The sequence below is a fragment of the Lagenorhynchus albirostris genome, chromosome 14, assembly GCF_949774975.1.
Source record: "Lagenorhynchus albirostris chromosome 14, mLagAlb1.1, whole genome shotgun sequence".
NCBI classification, from domain to species: Eukaryota; Metazoa; Chordata; class Mammalia; order Artiodactyla; family Delphinidae; genus Lagenorhynchus; species Lagenorhynchus albirostris.
Window position 1 is genome coordinate 36617861 of NC_083108.1, and position 18154 is coordinate 36636014.

Below are 18154 nucleotides of genomic sequence, written 5' to 3' on the forward strand. Positions count from 1 at the left end.
ATATTTCTTAGATAAGACTGTAGTTCCAGGAGGTGACAGCAGCAGCTGACAATAAAAGTTTGCACTCTTTTTAATTTATATTTTCCCTGCCTTTCTATATTGTTTGTTGTGTTTTTTCTTTCCCCTCAAAGTTACATAACATCACATCCAACTCCTTGCTCCCAGGGAAACAATGCCTCCTGAGGCTTTTCCTGACTCTCTCCCTGTGGGATTGTGCAACTTGACCTGTAACTTCAAGAACCAAGGAGGAAACTCAAAGGGGCATTGCCACATCCTGAGGACAGGAGGCTTGGGGTTGAGGCTTGCTCCATCCCCCTCCCATTCCTGCCCAACTCCAGAGCTAGCCACAGCTTCCTGCCTCTCTTCAAATCCATAATTCTCCACTGAACAAATACCGAATGTCTTATACCTGAGCAATATGAGCTGGAAGAGACAAGAGAAGATAGAAGTCCATCGTCTAGTTACTGAGTGAGAAAAGAGAAAAAGAAAGTAAGTATATATGAGAAATGACAACATGAGACTTATCCAACCAGGCTGCAGAATCTTGGCTGGAGGGAGACAAGGTCAGGCTAAAGGAGGCTGTGACCTAACACTAGGCTTTGAAGGACAGGTAGAGGACAGAAACATTCAGAGCAGTGGGACTCCACCTCATCTTCTGGAAAATGAGGCTTCCTTTATGCTGTTCTCTGCAAACACAGTGGCACCTGGGCGTTTAAGCACATCTGGATGGAGTATGAGAAAATAATGCTCCAGTGAGCAACCCCAGTAGGGAATTGATGCTTCTGAGCAAGAATTTCTCTTGTCCCAAGAGTTGAAAATGTCTCTTCAATACAGGGATGGCCCAGTTTGCCAGCCTTTGGGTTGGAAGTGGAATGCACCCACAGATTTTAGTCCATGCTAAAATCCTACACCTCCAGCCCAGACCTCTCCACCCTCCCAGGACAGAACTGCCCCAGACTTCAAGGGCATGGCCTCTTGGGAATCTCTCTGTCCTCCAAGCATAGGTCTGAGCCTCTTCTGGCCTTTTCACCTTGCAGTAATTCCTTCTTCCCACAGTCTGGAGAATTCAGAATCCCACACTCTCCTTGGGAGAATCTCACACTCGCCGTGCCTTCAGCTCTCTGGCCTCTGTTCCCCTTCTGGCTCCAACTCTCCCACCTGCAGGAGGCTCATTCCAGTGGTCCTCATCTCAAGCTCAGAACCAGCCATTGCACTAATAGCAACTCCCCCCTCCTCCTTCCTGAGACCAACCATCTCATTCTCCTCATACCTCAGGTCTAAAAAGTCTCCCAGCTCAAGCTTATGGCTGAAGAAGAGGTTCAGTTTTCCGCAAGGAATGTTGCAACCCTGTCCCTATAAAAGGATGGGATCCCAGACCCTAAAGAAACATCAGAACCACAAGAGGCAGACAAGACCCACATCCACTGAGGAGGAAGGTGGGCATGTCCTCCGGGGTACAGGATGAGACAGGGCTTTTTAAAGAAAGCAGCTCTGAATTTTGTAGAAAATGAGGTCGTTTTTTCCATAACTGGACAAAGAAATAGAGGATTAAGGAACAAGGATTAGGGAAGAAGGGGTGGGATGTCATTTTGTGTAAATGCCACAAAATGGTGAATATAATTATTTTTAACTTTTCAGCCAAAAGTTTTGATATTGCACTCACTGAAACAATGGGAAAAGACTATTAAAAAATAAAAACACTGTCAGATCAACCCCGTAATTGTGAACTGTCCAATGCCATCTTTTTGATAAGTGTGGAAACATCCTGAATACTTTAGGACTTTTGGACCTTAATTCTCTACCACTTTTAATTCAAAATTGCATCTCCCCCCACCTTCTCCCAGGACTCTTAATTTCTCTTTTCTCTCCACCATTATTTATTTAAGCCTCCCAACTGTATTATTTATCTTAACATCATATCTGTATTATTTATTTTACTGTAGCTCCATAACAATATTATTTAAGTCTATAAAATAAAGCTTTTTCCCTTGAACTCTCTGTGCAAAACAAATTGTATTCTACGGAAACATTCTTTGAAATGTCCTTCTTTTCTACCACTGGATAATAATAATAATACTTTGCATTTATATAGCACCTTTTATCCTGGGATTATTTAAGTCTGCAAAAGCAGTCTGTCTGAGTCCTTTCTGCAAAAATCAAGTTGTATGAAAATATTCTTTGAAATGCCCTTTATTTTTCATCACTGGCTGGTACAGAAATGCTCTTTGTGCATTACTTTTCACCTAGGAATTCCCAACTGGTTCTCTAATTAATACCCACCTACTTAGAAATGTCCAGGTAAATATTGTCTCCACTTCCTGAGTGGAGAAGACCTCAAAGGACAGGAAATATGTGTAAATCAGAGGACATCGCACCTCCCAGCTCCTCCCTGCCTTTGAGATAGATCCTCACAGCCTTCCTCCTCCCAGCCATCATCTAGTTTTATCGAAGAAACATGGGCTGAGCTCTGGAATCAGACTGCCTGGGTTTAAATCCAATTAATCCCCAAGCAGGTCTTGAAGCCTCAGTTTGCTCATCTGTACTCAGCATCCTCCCCACATCCTATGCTTAGCTCAAGCCTCTCGCACATCCAGAACTGTCCTTCCTATTCCTAGCCACTTGTCCACCCTTCAACACTCAAACTCCAGGTCCACGTCTAGGACAAGCAAGTGGCAGTCCCTAACCTTCTCCAGTAATGGCAGTGGTACCGGCATTTTCATTTTGGACGACCCTTGGCATGTAATGCTCAGGCAAAACATCCTAGACCTCGATTATGTGTTATTTTGCAGTTTTTAACTGTCTCTTGTGAGTGAACTTTCATGTATTGACGGATTCACTCAACAAGTATTTATTATCTATTATGTACTGGGCACTCTTTTTCCTCTAAGGATATAGCTGTGAACAAAACAGAAAGCCCAGCAATTTCAGAACTGACACTCGTGTGGGAAAATAGATCCACCATCAGGTCTGTAAGGCTACATAGACTCAGCTTCTTCTCTCCTGGCTCCCGAAGTGCTGAAGCGAGCATGGTGCACGCAGCAGGGGAGCAGAAGATATATGTTACCTGATTTTTTAAAATATTAATGATAAAGATATAGGAGTCTTTGAAATTATAATATTAACAGTTTTCTCTAGTTTCAAAAAAAACATTTTTTTAAAAGTTGTCTCCACTATACTTCAAAAAAATAAAAAGTTGCCTCCAGCCCCAAACTGGTTATTAAGTCCCCACGTAACCTTATACTGTTTTATATGGTCAATCTAACTCTTTCCAGAAGTACTATCACTGTGAAGTGGGTCAAGTCTACAACCTTCAGTTGCTCATCTGTCACATGGGGCTGGTGCCTTTGGGCCTTATTGAGAGGAAACAAGTGCCAGCACCAGGCCTAGCACAAAACAGCAGCTTGATAAACCACAGCATCACATCAAGTTACATCCTTTTCCTTCTCGAGGCTCTGGTTCTAACGCCATGTGATGACAGAGACTGAAAAGTTTGGGCTGATGAAAAGGGCCATCTGCTCTCCCCAGAGAGGTCCCTCCTTAACGCTGGAACACAGAGCAGGACTCCTGTCTCTTTTGTGGTTTGTGTCTGAACACCAAGCACTCCACAGCCTTCACTGGAGGCACTACGCCCCATGACACTGGGTTACGGTCTGCTCTTTACACTGTCAAACCTCTTCCACCTTCCTTTGTTCTTTTAATCCCCCTCACCATTTCTTGAATTCTGTGTTTACTGTGTCTTGTGTCCTTGCATTCCTTTGCATTCTTCCCCAGGATGTTTCACCCTAATCAATTTCCAGGTAAATATTGCTCCTTGTCATACCCATGTCCATCTTTGTGTGCCAACTGGAAGAGGACTGTAGTAGATGCTCAACAAACATTATTTGCATGGAATTTGGTTTGGTGTGGACTATATGAAGTAGTTATAATTACCCCCACGTTAATAGGTCAGAAAGGGAAGCCTGCCCCCTCCCAAGTTCCCCTCACTTGTAGCCCACACTGCCTCCTTTCCCTCAGAGGATAGAATCATTCCTCCCCAAAGCTGCACATTGTGTGTTCTTCCTGAGTACCTTCTCTGTGTCTGTAGTTGTGCTGGGCACTGAGGATACACTAAGGAGCAAGCCACAGTCCCCTGTATGCAAACATCACAATCTAGATGGGGAGACATACAGAAGTAGGCAACTAAAATACTGTGTGGCTATACCATGGGATAAAGCACGGGGTCCCATGGGGCCATGTATCATGGTCTCCTAACCCAGTTATACCAGGTCAAAAGGTTTTCTGACACATGGAGTAAACCAGAGATAGGGGTCAGGGAGATGGTAGACATTCAGGCAGAGGGAACAGTGCAAAGATCCCTAGGCAAGCAAGCATGTTCAAAGAACTAAAATAGTTCAAGGTCTCTGGATCCAGGGCCAGATCCTGAAGGGCCTTCTAAGCCCCACTGAGGAGTTGGGGCATTTCCCTGAGGTTACCAGAAAGACATTGGAGTCACTGAAGTTAATTAATCAGAGAAGTGACATGACTAGAAACAAAGAAAGCTCCCATGAGGGCAGAAATGGATACCAGGAAGAAAGGTGAGAGATAAGAAAACCCCTTGGAGGATTGATTTAGAAACTATTTGTTTAAATGTTTCTAAAAATGATCTTATATGTAGAAAATCCTAAATATTCCACACCAAAAAAAAAAAAAAAGAAAAAAGCAATTTGAGATAATAATCAAATTCTGCAAAGTCGTAGGATACAAAATCAACACACTAAAATCAACTGCATTTCTATACACTAACAATGAACAGCACAAAACACAAATTAAGAAAACAATTCCATTTACAATAGCATCAAAAAGTACAAAATACTTAGGAATAAATTTAACTAAAGAGATGATAGATTCATATACTGAAAACTAGAGTGTTCCTGAAAAAAAATTAAAGAAGGCACAAATAAACGGAAAGTCATCCTATGTTCATCAACTGCAAGACTTAATGTTGTTAAGAGATTAATACTACCCAAAGCAAACTACAGATTTAATGCAATCCCTATCAAAATTACAACCGTGTTTTTTTGCAGAAATAGTCAAATCCACCCAAAAATTCATATGCAATCTCAAGGGAAGCTGAATGGCCAAAAAAATCTTGAGAAAAAATAAAGTTTAAGATCTCATATTTCCTTATTTTAAAACTTACTACAAAGCTACAGTAATCAAAACAATTCAGTACTGGCATAAAGACAGATGTATATACCAATGTAGTCATATACAGAGCTCAGAAATAAATGCTCACATATATGATTAAGTGATTTTCAACAAACAGAGCTGGGAAAACTGGATATCCACATGCAAAAGAATGAAGTTGGACCCTTACCTTACACCATATAAAAGCAACCCAAAATGGATCAAAAACCTAAACAGAAGAGATATTAGAAGAAAATATAGGGAAAAACTTAATGACATTGAATTAGGTAATGGTTATGAAAAACACAGGCAGCAGAAGCAGAAATAAATAAACTGGACTATATCAAAATTTGAAACAGTTCATCAAGGGACATAATCAACTGAGTATAAGGCAACTCACAGAACGAGAGAAAATATTTGCAAATCATATATCTGATAAGGGATTAATATCCATAATATATAAAGAACTCCTACAACTGGAAAAAAACTTGATCAAAAATAGGCAAAGACCTTGAATAGACATTTCTTAAAATAAACATCCAAATGGCAATCAAGCACATGAAAAGATGTTCAATATCACTAATCATTAGGGAAACGCAAATCAAAACCACAACGAGATTATCACCTCACACCCGTTAGAATGGTCACTTTCAAGAAAAACAGATGCAAGGGTACAGAGAATTTGGAATCTTTGTGCACTATTGTGCAAATGTAAAAAGGTGCACCTGCTGTGGAAAACGTCATGGCAGTTCCTCAAAAAGTCAAACATAGAATTACCATGTGATCCAGAAATCCCACTTCTGAGTATATACCAAAAAGAATTGAAAGCAGGATCTTGAAGAAATATTTGTACACGCATGTAAATAGCAACATTATTCACAATAGTCAAAAGGTAGAGGCAACCCAAGTGTTCTTTGACAGATGAATGGATAAATAAAAGGATAAACAATGGGATGTTATATAGCCTGAAAAAGAAAAGAAATTCTGACACTTATTACAACATGGATGAATCTTGAGGATATAATGCTAAGTGAAATAAGCCAGTCATAAGAAGTCAAATACTGTATGATTCCACTTATGTGAGGTACCTAGAGGAGTCAAACACAGAGTGACAGAAAGCAGAAGGGTAATTGTCTGGGGATGGAGAAAGGAGGAAATAGGGAATTGTTTAACAGGTATAGAATTTCAATTTTGCAAGATGAATAGAGTTAGGGATGTTGGTTGCACAACAATGTGAATGCATTTAATACTACTGAACTGTACACTTATAAATGGTTAAGATGGTAAATTTTATGTTATGTGCATTTTACCTCAATTTAAAAAAATTAATGCAATTGAGGAAAACAAATGTTTCTAAAAGAATGATGCTGCTGTGAAGCTTTGCTTCCAAACTTCAGTTTGGGATCATTTTCTTCTCCATCACAATGTCAGGCACATCGGTATCAGCCTTTCCCCATTGTCCTCTCAGAGCCATAGGAGTCAACCCAAGTGTTGACAGAAGATTAATGTAGCTCAGCTCTGTGGCCAAGTGGTCCGGCTGGTCCTTCACCCTTAAATTAGAGTCCCCACAGCTGCACAAGCTCTGGCTTGCCCTGCCCTACACACCATGGTGGAGAACACATGGGCTGGAATCCTGCACACTGGCTGCCTCTGACCAGAGGGAGAGCAAGACCTAAGCTCAACATCTTCCACCCCCACCCCCTAGCTTCTCATCTCCATCCCCCAACCCACGGAAGGGAGCCTGGGGAGATGTCAGGAGTGTAGATGTCCCTCCACTGGGGCAATGAGGAGTATATATTCTCCCCCAAAGAGCTACTTGGCAAATTAAAACTTGCCCCAGGGGCTTCCCTGGTGGCACAGTGGTTGAGAGTCCGCCTGCCGATGCAGGGGACACGGGTTCGTGTCCCGGTCCAGGAAGATCCCACATGCCGCAAAGCGGCTGGGCCCATGAGCCATGGCCGCTGGGCCTGCGCGTCCGGAGCCTGTGCTCCACAACGGGAGAGGCCACAACAGTGAGAGGCCCGCGTACCGCAAAAAAAAAAAAAAAAAAAAATTGCCCCAACCCCTGTTTTCAAAGTTTTATACAGAATTACACAAAGGGCAAGAGAAAGCAAACAGTCTTCTTTATCTCCCCTTCCTGGTTACCCCCATTTCCCTCCACAGGATCTGAGGATGAGTCAAAAACTTAGCACATAGCAAGCACCATATTTTTTAGAAGTCTTGTTTGAAAATAATTGCTCCAAAGTATCACCATGACCTTGCTGTCAATGGGGTGTGGGGTTTTTTGGTGATGAGGTTTTCTTAATCCTAATGGGACTTCACTATCTTTGAAGCCTAAGGACTTAAAGAAACTGAGGACTTGTGTGCAAATAGAAAGCATAACCAATGTGTCCCCTCCACACACGTCCCCTCTCTGGGCAGAGTAAATCTCTGGGCAGATTTACTCTGCCCAGAGAGGGGATGTGTGTGGAGGGAACTTTTTTTTTTTAATGAATTTATTTATTTATTTATTTATTTATTTATTTATTTATTTATTTATTTATTTATTTTTGGCTGCATTGGGTCTTCACTCCTGCGTGCAGCCTTTCTCTAGTTGTGGCGAGTGGGGGCTACTCTTCGTTGCAGTGCATGGGATTCTCACTGCCGTGGTTTCTCTTGTTGTGGAGCACCGGCTCTAGGCGCACGGGTCTCAGTAGTTGTGGCATGTGAGCTCAGTAGCAGTGGCTCGCGGGCTCTAGAGTGCAGGCTCAGTAGTTGTGGCGCACAGGCTTAGTTACTCCACAGCATGTGGGATCTTCCCGGACCAGGGCTCGAACCCATGTCCCCTGCCTTGGCAGGTGGATTCTTAACCACTGCACCACCCGGGAAGCCCATGTGGAGGGAACTTTTGATTGGTCAGTGGCATCCAGGAGCGGTGAGGCCAGAGATGCTGGATCTCCTCCCCCAACTCACCCTTTTGTACTTGCAGTTGGAGGTTGAGGCTAAGGGTCTGGGTACATCTGCATAAGCACATCAGGGCTTCAGAAGTAAAGAGATGGAAATCCCCAAGTCCTTCTCCTTGAAGCATGGAGTTATTGAAACACACCAGATGGACTAGAGTAGGACTGACCTAGACCGAATGGCAGGAAAGGAGGGCAAGTTCCCTGAAAAAAAAAAAAAAAAAAAAAGGCTCTAATGGAATAGGGCCCAGACTCCATGCCAGAGCTCTGTAAAGGGAGAACAGTTCTGGAAGTGTAACTTGCTTGTCTCTCCTGCTAACTCACTCTCCCTAATGCAGACAAGGGGGATAAAAGGCTTCCTGGGAGTAAGAAAGAAGGGTCGTGAGGCCTGCAGCCAGGGCTTTCTTGCAATGAGGTGTCCCAGAGTCTCCCTGATGAAGAAACATCCTCTCTCCCAGGTGGCCGCCCACAGCTTGGACAATCTCAAGAGGCCCACTGCAGTGGCCTTGGAAGCAGGGAAAAAGCTAGGTAGACTGATTCTCCAAACCGAGGCTCCAGGAAAAGGCTGAATATTTTATAATAAACATAACCAAAAATTACTATTGAAATCAGTAGAGATTTTCCCACAAAGCCGTGCCATGTTCACCTTAGTCTTGGCATCCCCCATGCCCCACGGCCTGCCCTGAGAACTCGGGGGCCTCAGCTCCAGCAGTGTGGGCTAATGTGTGGGTCTCAAGGTCAGAAGTGAAAGATCCTTTTGGTAGTCCAACACTAGTCAACATATTCCCAGTCTCCACTCCAGAAATCCCATCAAATTCCTTCCATAGCAGATGGAGCATCTCCCTCTGGGGCTGCAGGAGTGGAATATGAGTGGAACATGGCATGCAGCAGAGAGTAAAGACATTGGGCCCTTGGTGAGTCTATGGGGCTCTAGGACCAGGAAGACTCATGAGGTGTGGAGCCAGTTTCTGAAACTCAGCAGACCCAGGGCTGGCTGCCAGCATGGGTCACAGGGCCAAGGGGTGGCTTCTGAAGAGCTGGGTTCAGAATCAATTAAGCAACAGGGCTATTTACTGACCACTTTAGATTACATAGAAAAGGAAAAAAAATAATCCACCATGAAAATGAAATCCTGTCAGTAACCCCAATAGGCTTGCCCACCAACTAACAAGAACAAGGTAAATTTGAGCTCAATTTACTCAGATGGATAATAAAACTTTCAATTATGGTTGCATTATTTGTTGCTATATGGTTGAAAGATTAGGTGACAATATGCAAAAAATAGTTTCTTCATATTATAATATTTAGTAATGTCATTTTATTTTTTATATGTTTCATTAAATTGTTTTGTGGCTTTATTATCTACCCAGATGCACAGCCCAGAAATACAATTATTCAGATTTAGAAGCAATAAAATTTGGCATGCATTTTCTCGTATTCAGAATTCCTGCATGTTAAAAAGAAATTATAGCGTTCTTCCCACATTGCACTGCTCTGAGGCCCTCACAGACCCATTCATTAACCGAACACATTACAGAAAGCACACCATTTAGGTTAAAAGGCCCTTCGGATAACAGATATGCATGCACGAAGCAAATATTTCAGTGTAGCCCCGCCTTTTGATTATGACAATAATAGAGGCAAACGGATACGCGTTTGCTGTAATGTGCTGCTCGGTGATGGATCCACTGAGTGGTGAAAACTCTGATTGCAAAGCAGCACACAGAGAAAGCATTATGACAACAAAACCTATCTTCGTAACTATCAGGAAGTGGGAGTTTTACTACTTGGAGAAAAATGAAAGCTTCCTGGGGAATTGTATTTCAGAAGAGTTCTATAATATGTGAATCCTAAACATATTTCAGCTGCCCATGGAGCGGTGGGAGCGGTGGGTGTAGACAGATAAGGGTTGAGGGATGGTGGCCACTCAGCTCAGAAATATTTCTTCCAAGTCACTACCTAGGGCTCAGAAGCCCCTTATTAAAATTCAATCAGTTCCTTGGGGATATTTGTCTACCACTGGGACACTAACATGTGTTTAACAGACGGTTCCTTGAAATCATGGGAACCAAAATGCCACTACATCAAGCCATATAACACAAGACTATGTCAAGTTGGTTTTGTTCTGGGGACAGTTAATAGTGTTAACTGGGGGGAGGTGTCAAAAGAGGGAAAAGAGGGTAACAAAATGTGATCTTACACACAAAATAGAGGAAAAGATAAATTACAAATCGAAAAAATATATTTGCGACACATACCACCAACAAAGGATTAGTATTGAGGATATACAAAGAACTACTATAGGTCTGTAAGAAAGGAGCAAACAAGATGATAGAAAGAAAAGGACAGAAGACGTAAAGAATCATCTCACAGAAGGCAAAACACAAATGGCCAATAAATATTTGAGGAAATATCAAGGAAATGCATAACGAGTTGCATCTGATTTCCATTTAATTGGCAAAATTAAGAAAGATGACACTGGGCTTCCCTGGTGGCGCAGTGGTTGAGAGTCTGCCTGCCAATGCAGGGGACGTGGGTTCGTGCCCCGATCCGGGAGGATCCCACATGCCGCGGAGCGGCTGGGCCCATGAGCCATGGCCGCTGAGCCTGCGCGTCCGGAGCCTGTGCTCCGCAATGGGAGAGGCCAAAACAGTGAGAGGCCAGTACCGCAAAAAAAAAAAAAAAAAAAAAAAGATGACACTAAATATTAGAGACAATATGGATCCAGAGGATTGCCACGGGGAGAGAAAATTGATAAAATCTCACTGGAAAAGAATTTGGCATTATCTTATAAAGTTAAATAGTCATATATCCTACAACCCCCAAATTCTGTTTCTGGGTATATACTCAAGAGAAACGGGTACATAAGTGTACCCGGAAGGATGTACAAAAGCATTCATAGCAATACTATTCTCGGAAGAAAAAATCTGGAACAATTCCAAATGGATAAGGAAATTCTAGAGTACATCACAATGAAACATTGTAAAGCACTCAAAACTAATGAACGGCAGCTACACACAACTATGTGGTTGACTCTTGGCAATACCATATTGTTGAAAAATGTTAGTTCCAGGAGACTACAGACAACATGATTTCTTTTTCTGAAAACTTTAAAACAACCAAGTAAGCAATATAGTGTTAGAGATGCACATATGTAATAAAACTATCTTTTAAAGGGGATGATGAGCACAAGATCCATGTGAGTCCAGCAGACTATTCGGGTCTAATAAAATTGGGCACATGGGTGGTTGCTCTGTTGTTCTCCGAAGTTTTCTGTATGGTTGAAATATTTCGTAATAAATTATTTTAAAAGCAGTACTTTAACATCAGACAGGCCTGCTGTATTGGAGTTTTCGTCCTCTTACCAGCAATCGTAGATGAGACACTTGAACTTTCCAGTTAAAGATCTCAGTTTCCTTATGTGGAAAACTGGAGCAGTAATAATGCACACCAATGTGTAAAGGACATCGTACAGGGCTTTGCAATAGCTATTACTTTAGAAAGCAATTTTTTTTCTGTTAATAATAATATAATTAATCCAATTCTTTTCCTTCTCCTATACATAATGTCCTTACATCTACCAAAAAAAAAAATAACAGGTCAGTCATATCGAGCCTTTTGACCTAATTGATGTAGCACATGCTTTGGGACAGTGTGTGAAATGTATTTACTTACAAGAAGGCTGGGCAGGTCCAGGCTTGGATGAAACCTAAAGTATGAAAGGTAATAAGTATTGGTGTCCACACATCCATCGGCGTTCCCTAAGAGCTCCAAAGCCTCTACCTGCTGCCTTATTTCTGCTATTTCCTATTTAGGAGTTAACAGATAACAGAGGTGTGTGAGTATTCCTGTGTTTTGAGAGAGGATTCTTAGAAATAAAATATCTTTCAGATCCAAAGTCCTGATATAAATAGCAGATTAGATTCTGCCCTAAACCCCCTCAAATCACACCAAGTAGAAATTTCTTGTAAAACAGGACTGGAGCTGGGAATGCAAAAGTCATGTGCCCTGACTTCTGAGCCAATATTCCTGCATTTATACACACACACACACACACACACACACACACACACACACACACACACACACAATTTTCTCACCCAACCTCTGCTTCTACATGTAAGTAGAGCCATCTAGAACAGGCTGAACATTGTATCCTGATATCCTGTTGTGGTCTGCAGAGTAAAGGTCTTGTCCCTGGAAGTACACATGGTCTCCCTTGAGAGGGACAATCATCCCAGAGTCAGTTATCCAAAGAGTTGGCAGGTTCCCGAAAGGCAAGCCTCAGGCAGGGAAGAGAATCTTGTTTCTCTCAGAGCCTCATTTTATAGGCTCTGTTCTTCAAGGAGTCAAGACGCCTGGGGTGAGCTCCTGGGTAATACATGCTGAAGTGATGCCCCCCCCACCCCGCCCATGGAGACAGGCTGGGAGCCGGAATGAGATGAATCCTTTCGTATCCAAAGAGCAAGCTGTAGCCTTCACATCGATTCTGTAGTGTAGCACCTTCCCTGGGTTTGTTTCTCTTTGGCTTTCTTCCCAGGGACTCAGTAAAGAATTGTTGGAGCACGCCAGCACCGTCCTCCTGTTCCCATGCTTGTCTTGCTAACATGCATTCCTGTGTGAGAATTAGTGGTGGGTCCTCCAGTAAGAGCTAATTTTTATGTTTTTAAATTCATAAAGTGAAAACAGGATTATAAAGAATGTTTGAACGTGGAATAACATGTCTCCCTATGACTCATGCCCAGAAGTTCTTACCAAACACCCCTTCCTCCAATGGAGAGACTTTTCCCACTACTACCAACTAGATCAGTGAGTTAGCTCTTTCTGTGTAACAAACCACTCCAAAACTTAGTGATCTGAAACACCACTTATTTTGTATTATCTCACGATTATGTGGGTGGGCAATCTGGGCCAGGCTCAGCAGGGTGGTTCTTCTGCTGGTCTCCCTGGGATCACTTCTGTGGCTGCATAAAGCTCACAGGTGGGATGAGGGCTGCTTGGTCTAGGATGGCCTCATTCACATGTTAGGCAGCTGGTGGTGGCTGTCAGCTGGGGTAGGCAGGGCCACTGGGCCACATGTCTCCAGCAGGCTTGCCCTGTTCATTGACAGTGTGTTGGTTGAGGGTTCCAAGAGCAGCGGGAGAAGACAACTTCAATGTGCAATTGCTTCTCAGGTCTCTGTGTCACATTTAGTAATGTCCCATTGACTAAAGACAAGCACATGGCCAAGTCCAGAGTCGGTTTAGGAGGGTATAAATACAAGAAGGGAATTATCACAGCCACTTTTTTAAACAATCTTCTATACCAGCCTTAAGTAGCCTGGATCTTATTTTATGAGATAGGAAAGAATTTTCCTTGGACACACCACACATCCATACACACTAACATACTTACGTCCACACATGCACACAAAGATTCATTGCATATTCTCATGTTAAAGGACATGTATGTACACATCACAGTTACACATGCCCCAGACACGGACACATGCCCACAGGAGAGAGTTACATGGAGATACACATAAAGCTGGTCGTGTGTATAGGCACAAAAGACCATTTTATAAGGCAAGGTTTTTGCTGTACACACTCCGTTTCATTTTAGCTTTCAGCTTTTCCTTGAGAAAATCTGCCACGGCAAATTCTCGAGGAGGAATCTGCTGCTACAACCCATCCTTTGATATGAAGGGTTAAGCGATTAAAGATGACCCAGCCTGCCAGCTGCAGGCCCGTCTCTGTGGTCTGATTTCTCAAGATGATACAGCTCACTTCCCAGTGGTGATTGCAAGATTTAAATCTAAGTCAGGAGAGAGAAAAATGCAATTCTTAGTGCAGTGTTAGAGCACAGCCAGAGACAACATAACCGATGAACAGACAGAGTTTTACAGAATTGTTTAACCATTTCACCGGATGGAAAATAAGGAGATGCATTTTCATAGAGCTTCAGAGCTGCAGGACCTTAAGAGGTCCCCTGGTCTAGAACTCTGAGTATCTAAAATGGATGTGCTCTGTTCTAGAAAAGATATGGCTTTTTAAATAAAGATCTCTTCATTCTCTACTGAAAGCATATGACTTTGTCCTATGTTTTCATATCTCTATGCATATATTATCAACAACTTATAATTAATAAGTGTTTACATTCATAAAGTTTTAAAGTAGTATTATGGGAAAATACATTTAAAGTACGATTACATGTATTTTCATTTCTCTCACATTTTTTATGACTATTGGGGAAAATCTTTTTTTCTACAGGGGCAAAATTTCTAGAGAATGTGTATCTGAAGAGCCAAAAGGGTTTCAAATATGGAACACTCTTATAAGCTCACCAAGTCTCCCTGTAGACTCCCAGCCCAGGACAGATCTGTAATTCCACTCTGCAACTCCCCATGTGAACCACCTTTAAAACTGATCCCCCTACTTAATGCTTTCTGGATCCAGCCAAGTTCAGCCCTGCCCTCTCCCTTGCCCAAGCCCACCTGGCTGATGGATCACACCCAGTGTCTCAGTCTTTTTGGGCTGCTATAACAAAGTACCCTAAACCAGGTGGCTTAAACAACAAACATTTATTTCTCACAGTTCTGGAGGCTGAGAGTCCAAGATCAAAGTGCCAACAGATTCAGTGTCTGGTGAGGGCCAACTCTCTGCTTCCAGATGGCTGTCTTCTCCCTGCGTCCTTGCATTGCAGGAGGGGCAAGGGAGCTTGCGCTCTAGAGCCTGCGAGCCACAACTACTGAGCCTGTGTGCCACAACTACTGAAGTCTGTGCACCTAGAGCCCGTGTTGCACAACAAAAGAAGCCACTGCAGTGAGAAGCCAGTGCACCACAACGAAGAGTATAGCCCCCCACTCGCCACGAATAGAGAAAGCCCACACACAGCAACAAGGACCAAACACAGCCAAAAATAAATAAATAAAATAATTTTTTTTTAAAAAAATGATAGACTAGGGAACCACAGACCTCCTGAATGATGTACCTCAACATCTCCAGGTTCCTTTACAGCCAAGAGAAGCCCCCATGGTGTGACTGTCACACACACACACACACACACACACACACACACACACACACTCAGAGAATGGGTCCTGCTCTGACGAACTGATACAGTTGCATGTTTTAACAATGCATTAAACATAAATCTATCCCGCAATTTTTTTTAAAGAAGCTTTTAAAAAGGGTACAACGCGCTAGTCCAACGATCTATGAAAACGAGAACGGTAAAGCTGGTGATAAATAGAGTTTAAATATGAGTGAGGTGGCACTAACTTCACACAAAAGGCGAGGAAGGTCTGACCCCTCACTCAGAGGCTATCTTCATCCTCAAAAGTGTATTCCCCTCACATCACCTCAGATCATTATCCGGCAATCCTGTAGGCCAGGGAGCAGCTGGTTAGAAAACAAAGGTCCAGAGAGAAGAGGTCACAAAGGAGTTGTGCTAGAGGCAAAAGGAGACAGGTCGTGGCTCCTCCCCCACATCTGGAAGGGCACTCCTGGGTCTCCCTGCCTGTCCAAACCTCCATCTCCCCCAGCACTGCCCCAGGATGAAAGCCATATCCCAAGTTTCCAAAGGCAGGGTCTGAGTCTTAGATGCTTAGATGCTTCCCATCTACCCTCAGAACCTAGCATGGAGGGGGCTATACACTGGGCCCTCTGGGGTGGAGGCTGTGGTCAAGCATATGGAAGAGTCCCTCGAATTCTGCCAAATACAGCTCCAGGGAGGCGGCAGCCCGCAGAAGCTGCCAGGAAGGGGTGGGCGGGGATCTGCTCAGAGGGTTGGACACACCCCTGCTTGGAGTTTAGAATGAAGCATATGCCTGCCCAGTGCCCCTCAAGCTCCAAGGCTGGGATTTCATACTTCATTCTCTGCACGTGAAAATGCTTACCTTGAAGGGAAGAAAAAAGTCAACAGAACAAAAAACGTCAGCCCATTGCTAAGCCACGAGAGCTGACTACGTTCCTGCAGCCTGTCTTGGGCCAACCATCCCAGAGAAGACAGAAGTACAAAGCACCCACCATTTGGAAGCTGACGGAGCCGTTTGGGAAGTCAACACGTTCACGGACATGAATGAACAGTGAGGTTCCCATCGGAGTTCTCAGCCCTTAAATGCTCTCGGGGCTCCGAGTTCAGATCTCTGAAAAGATGTGAGGGCATAAAAGCCAGAAGGGCTTTCGTGGGAGGTTTGAACCTGGGCCTGAGCCTCAAAGAATGAGCAGGTTGGGATGGGGTGTGTGATGAGGTACAGGGGGCCATCACAGGCACAGGAAAGAGCTACAGCTCAAAGGAGTCCAGTTGGAAATGAAACAACAGACGCTGCCTGGCCAGGGTAAAAGGTTTGAATCGAGAGACAGAAAAGATACTGGAGGGTCAGCAGGTTCCGATCACATGGCCCTTGAATGCCATGAGGAAGAAGCTGACCTGTTCATCCACTTGGCAGGGAAAACAACATCAATGGCTCCCCCTTGGTCTTTCGGCATTTAGCGGAAATGGAAAGGAACACAAGTGAGATGGGAAATCGAAGACCGGGATGGTACCAAGGCCTAGTATTGGACCCAAGGCCCTTGCAAATGGTCCCAGTGCAGATCCAGTCTGTCCTGTAGTCACTAGGGCAGTTCTGGAAGCTGGTCGTGTCCTGATGCTGCACTGCACCTCCCCCAACACGCTGCAAGCTCTTCTCAGATGGCCGTGCTTAGGCAGCTCCAGCCTTAACCATGCAGGATCACGAGTGGTGGCAGCACCAACGAGGAGCCCCTGGCCGGTCACAGAACCTCAGGTAGGTGTGGGGACAGGCTGCTTGGGTTCACTCGAGGACAGTTGTTTAACTGCTGCCCCATCTCCCTCTGCCAAGGGTAGGAGATGGGGCTGGATGGAGGTGATGTCCTAGGCTGATGGAGCCAGAAACTCTTTGATACTGAACATCTCTCTGCAGAGTATAAGAGGGATAAAAGAAAATTAAAATTAAGATAATGAATATAAATCTGGTAAAATAAGTTAATCATTTTTCATTTTCATTGCATACCAGGCAATATGGTATGTAGCTTGACTGTGAAGACCAGTTGTAGGAGAAAGCAGTAACGATCTGGGAGACATCTGAGGATCACCTGGGTGGCCCATGAAGAGTCTGCCCAGTCCACCTGCCCCCCATGCCTTCACTCCATTTTTCCATTAGACCTTTACTGATACACGAATGCCCCATTAAAAACTCCACAGGTATTTTTTGGATTAATATGCTTTATTTCAATTTTTATTGAAATATATTTGACATATGTCATTGTGTAAATATAAGGTGTACATGTTGATTCGATACATTTGTATACCATAATATGATGGCCATTGTAGCAGTAGTTAACACCTCTATCATGTCACATAATTATCATTTCTTTTTTTTTTTTTTTAATTTTTGGCTGCGTTAGGTCTTCATTGCTGCTTGCAGACATTTTCTAGTTGTGGCGAGTGCGGGCTGCTCTTCGTTGAGGTGCGCGGGCTTGTCACTGTGATGGCTTCTCTTGCTGCGGAGCATGGGCTCTAGATGCACAGGCTTCAGTAGTTGTGCACAGGCTTCGTTGCTCCGCGGCATGTGGGATCTTCCCGGACCAGGGCTCGAACCCCTGTCCCCTGCACTGGGAGGCGGATTCTTAACCACTGTACCACCAGGAAAGTCCTTAATTATCATTTCTTTTTTGTGGTGGGAATAATGAAGATCTAGTATCTTAGAAGTTTGATGATTATAACACGATATTGTTGTTTATATTCACTATACTGTGCATTAGATCTCTAGGATGTATTTATCTACTAGTTCCAAGTTTGTACCCTTAAACAACACTTCTTTTTACTCCCCCAGCCTGTAGTCCCTAGTAACCACCGTTTTACTCTCTGTTTTCAGGAATTTGGCTTTTTTAGATTCCACATATGAGTGATATTATATTATATTATACAATGTCCTCAAGGTGCACCCATCTTGTCACAAATGGCAGGATTTCCTTCTTTCTCGTGACTGAATAATATTTCATATATATCACCATATTCATTCATCTGCTGATGGGCACTACGTTGTTTCC

The 18154-nt window shown here is 43.4% G+C and overlaps 1 pseudogene; it reads right to left on the minus strand.

The window, feature by feature from the left end:
- Positions 1-16573, minus strand: part of LOC132532186 (large ribosomal subunit protein uL11-like) — a 93173-nt pseudogene extending 76600 nt beyond the window's left edge.
- Between the last annotated feature and the right edge of the window lie 1581 nt (positions 16574-18154).